The sequence below is a fragment of the Hippocampus comes genome, unplaced genomic scaffold, assembly GCF_001891065.2.
Source record: "Hippocampus comes isolate QL1 unplaced genomic scaffold, H_comes_QL1_v1.1 scaffold249, whole genome shotgun sequence".
NCBI lineage: Eukaryota > Metazoa > Chordata > Actinopteri > Syngnathiformes > Syngnathidae > Hippocampus > Hippocampus comes.
The window spans coordinates 2,085,350-2,090,356 of record NW_017805035.1 but is presented as its reverse complement, the minus strand read 5'-3'; the positions used below and the strand labels follow the sequence as shown (position 1 = coordinate 2,090,356).

The 5,007-nt window shown below is 44.2% G+C and overlaps 1 protein-coding gene across 1 annotated transcript in view; it reads right to left on the bottom strand.

Moving 5' to 3' along the window:
* nr2f5 (nuclear receptor subfamily 2, group F, member 5) overlaps positions 1 to 5,007 on the bottom strand; it is a 62,544-nt gene that overhangs the window by 16,601 nt on the left and 40,936 nt on the right. The window lies entirely within an intron of this gene.

The window sequence follows — 5,007 nt, the reverse complement described above, 5'->3', positions numbered from 1 at the left end:
CCCCCCCGCAACAAACGGGGGTCCGCCTGTGTCGGTCCGGGGTTAGGGGACCCACCGGGTCCAAGACCTCACTTCGGATTGACAGGAGACAAACTTGCTTGATTGGCAGGCCAAAAAAAAATAAAAAGAATCACTCCATCAATTGCTTGCCTATTAGTATTAAATTAGTTGACACTTTCAATTTTTTGTGGGGGGATTTGAAAATACCTCGTAATTTTTTTTTTTTAACTTTTTGAAACTACTTTTTTTTGGACTGTTTTATGCATTTTCAGGAAGTGAAATTAATCTAAATAACAGAAACACAGTAGAACTGCCATGCATTTTTGAAAAAGGTAATGCCAAACTACTTGGGGGGCTGGAGGAGGAGGGGACTATGAATAGTTTTTAAAAAGGGGTAAATTAATGACTTAAAAATGATAATCCTCTCATATACAAAAAAAGGTTTGTGTTTTTATATGACCTAAAACAAACAAAATATATCGGACTGTTCTTTTTTTTTGGGGGGGGGGGGCAAATGCTTGTGATTTTGCCTTGTTTTTATCAAATTAAATAATTTAATCATCCAATGAAAAAAACTCTCATTCTCACTCACTCAAAAAAACATTCGACACAAAATAAATTGCTGGATTAAAAATGGGCAAATGTTAGTGGTTTGGAATGACTTTTTTCTTTTTTTTTTAAAGCTTCAGGGCTCAGAGGATGACCATGTAATTGGCTCCACTGATTGTTGAATCCTTCGCACAAAGTTCTGCTTCTTTGTTAATCGTGTCTGGAAAACACTACTTTTCCAAAAAGAAGAACGACTATCAATGAGCGTTTCAAGTATTTCAGGACTCGTAAAGTGCCTTCAAATGTTTGCGTAAGCAACTCACGTTTTGCTCTGAACTTTTAAGGCGCACGTGCACGCATAAGGGACATTTAGGACGCCATTATAAGTCAATAAAAGGATCCAAACACATTGCAGTTTGGAACGTCCGTGCAAGCAAACGGGCATGCATAGATGTCAAAATGTAGGGAAATAAATACGCCGATATGCTCCATTGGAAGCATTTGTTCATTTCCCTTTTTTTTTTTGGAGTCCTCCCAAAGAAGCCAATTTTGGATGAAAGGAGACAATCTTGCAACAACAAGCGCGCACACGGGAGCCAACAACAAAAGGTGCCATCAGCAAACTGTTGGCCATTTGACAAAGTGTTGATGTGAGGGGAGTTTTGACTGTCTGTAAAGCTCATCAACAAGAAGCTGGCGCGCCGGTGATCACTTTCGCACATTTGTCCGACGTGGAGCTGAGTGCCGCTCACTTGTGCTGGCCATCTTCTCCAAATGACACCGAGTTTTCCCTCGGGAAGAGCGACTTGTAATCCGAGGCTCTTTCTTTGCTCGATGATGGTTCAGGATCATGTTGGGCGAAGTCCGATATGGCCTCAGATAGTCCAAAAAAAACAACAACAAAAAAACTGATCAAACCCACCAAATGACTCAATGACGTCATGAAAAACATTTGTCGGGCATTATACAGTATATTTTTGGGGGTCCTTGAAGGAGGGGAAAATATTCTAAATCAGGTTGTGTCAAACTCATTTTTTGCTGTGGGCCACTTCAAAGTTACGGCTTTCCTCGGAGGGCCGATGCAAAATCTCAACGTTATTTGTTACGCATGACAATTTGAAATTTCGGTACAGATTTCAGCAAGGATCATGAAAGTTGACACACATGATTTACTCCTGCGGGCCACATAAAATGACGCGGCGGGCCGGATCTGGCCCCCGGGCCTTGACTTTGACACCTGTGTTCTAAATAGTCCAGTTCAAAGCACCTTGTGTTCTCTTTGTTTAGAGTACAAGTTTGAAGAATTTCAGGATTATTCTAATTGTTCCTCAGATTATTAGTGTTGAATGAGTGGTGAGGGCATGCACTCAACAACACCTTTGATCTACTGCTTCAAGCCAAAGCGGCTGACTTCCTGTTGGTTTGCAAAAGAGGGTCTCTGAGACTTTTTTGGTGCCTCGTGCTGTGATGGACATGCTCACCAAATTTCGTTGAGGGCTCATTATTTTTAGCATCAAAGTGTTGAAACACAACTGGAGTTGGCCCAAAAATGCTTTGAGCCAACATGAGCGACTTCCTGCTCCACCCCGAAAGTGGCTCTTTAGATTTTTTTTTTTTTTTTGGGGGGGGGGGGTCTTGTTATGATAAATGCGTATACCCAATTTCATGTTTTGTTTTGTTATTTGCGTGAAAGTAAAAGAACTGGGATTGGCACAAAATGGCTGCTTCAAGCCAAAATGGATGATCCTCTGTTCAATATTGGTGAACAGTGCTGAATACTTCTTTTTTGTAATCCAATTATGATAGACACGCTTGTCCTCCTAATTTCGTGTCCATCGGTGAAACTGGTTGGGGGCTAACGATCATTTTTTTGTTTTGTTTTAGTTTTTTGCGTCAAAGTGCAAAAGGCCTGGAATTCAGCCAAAATGGCTGCTTGGAGCCCAAATGGCTGACTTCCTGTTCAATTTCAGGTCGAGGTCCTTGAGACTTTTTTGGCACATCCCGTTAAGCTCGATGTGACCGCCCAATTTGGTTTCCTGAGGTGAAAGTGGTGTCGGGGGCTGATATTTTGAAAGCTTGCTGCATCCCTTGTAGCCAATGCTCTTCCATTGTGTGAGCGCACACAAAACTTCTTGTCAGAGGAGCGTCTCCATGAGCAAAAAAAAAAAAAAAGGCCACAAAGCCACGAAGGCCACTTTGGGGGTCCTGGAGTGAAGCTGCCCAGAGGCCATAAAGTTGGCCCCGCGCTCGACTTAATTGCTGTCACATGTAACCTTACCTGGCGGTCAATTAGCCCCCCGACTTACTATTAGGGGGATTCCAGTGTGGCCCACTGACCAAGTACGCCTCTTGAGGGGCTTTTCAGGCCAATAATTAAAGTGAAACTCAATACGCTGGAGGCTTATGATCAAGTCGGGCAGGATTGGGCAGAAAAGCAGACTTGCTTGCCGAATGTATGCGATTCATCCTCACACAGAGGAGAAACATCAAGGCTAACCTCATTTATATCCGCGCACCCAAATGTCTCGCTAATTAGCATTTTGAGAAATATTAACCATAACCATAAAACTAATCGGAACCCTGATACGAGGTAAGTATCCAGACGATATGTTTTTTTTTTTTGCCTCGATTTTTGATCTATCGTTCTGTACGTTTTTCCGTACGTGCTTTGTGCACGAAGAGAAACATTTTCTCTGTCTCAAAAAATTATTTCTTTATTTTACTTACTAACAAAATTATTTTTTTCATGTACTGAATGAAATAAGTCATTTTAAGTGAATGGTTATTTAAACAAATCTTTTTGACAAATTCTATCGATGGGACAAAATGGAACAAATCAAAACCTGCAAAAAAAGTCAAAATGAACTCGAGGTGGCGTTGGATTAAGCGGGGGGGTTTCGAATGGTCATGCCAGCACCACACTCTGCCGTGACCACGTGACCTAAGCTGATAGGAATTTATGGTCCATTCTGCACTACTAAGCACACTTTTTGTATTTTTTTGCTTCAGGAAATTGGCCTCCATTTCCAACAATGTCAATCCATTTTGGAGCAATCTGTAAGGAATTAATTCCCCCTGGAATGCTCCTTTTTTCCATTGGCTAAATCAATACTCCCCCATGTCTTGGTGTGACATCAGCAAAAGAATGGGACGGAGACAATTTAGACCAGTCGAACTCATTTTGACACTCAGCCCAACTCCAACACTTGGCTAAGTCCAAATGGAACCCGAAGCCGGAAAACATCAAGCCTCACTGTTCCACAGGAGATCTTCATTGAAAGGGTATACTGCTTGTGATGGATGGCGTGGTTTTGGAGACGGGGCACACAGCATGGGTGTCACGGCGGTGGCGGGGGTCGAGGGGCAACAAGGGCTGGTAAACATGAGCGTGCCGGATGGCCTAGGAAACATCGGGGCCACTCGCTAATTTACGGCAGTGCCGCCTGACAGCGGCACCAGCAGCGCCCACCAATACTGCAGTGAAGGGGCTCCGCAAAGAGGGGGGAGGGATGGGGGGGCATGCCCCCTCCGCCCCCCAAAACAGAACTAGGTACGTAACCCGAGCACGTGGCCCAAATAGAAACCAAAAGCTCAGAATGACATGTTTGCTAACAGCTTCATTTCTGCTGGAGGTTATTCGCTGCTGTATGCCCCACCCCCTACCCCCCCCCCCACCCACTTCCCAACCGGGTTTCAATATTCTCCAGAGAGCGAAATCATGTCAATTGAACAAATTTAGGCTCGCATTGTTACCCATTGGGGGTGTTTACTGGCAATAGTGAAACATGGATCAAGGAAAACAGCAAACTCGAACCAACAAACAAACGCAAAGACTTGGGCCACTCTTAAGGCCCAGTGCACACAAAGAAAGCGGGTCTGTTTTTGTATCAAGTTTTCCCATGCAAACTCCACACACGAAGGCTGGAATCGAACCCTGCGCCTCTGCCCTTTGAGGACAACGCGCTAACCACTGGACCGCTCGGCCAACAATCTGAAATCTTAAATGCGTTCACTATTTCCCACCAAAAGTCTTCCTGTGTGTGGGTTAAGTCGATCACTCTCGAGCCATTTGACTTCCTGGACTGCGGCGGCGGGAAAGTCAACAAAATACGTCTGACCCGATGTCGTCGTTTTGTCGAAAATCGTTATCCCCACAGGGGCAAGAAGTGTCGTGTCTTGACAACTCGGCCACTGCACAATGTTTCCCGTCTTCGATGCTTTTGGACAACACGGACGCAAATCAGAGCGTTTGGTCGTCTTTGTTTTTTTTTTTTTTTCGAGATCGAGTTTTTTTTTTGCCTAAGGGCCTCTTTTGAGATCATCATTGGCGGACGGCAGTCTTTGGCCTGAGTCAAAATTAGCAACGCATGATGGCGAAATGTTCTCTTGAGCGTTACTTTTGGAAGGTGCTCGCTCATGATCTCGGGCCAGGTGGCCGCTTTTCCCGTTGCGGCGTTT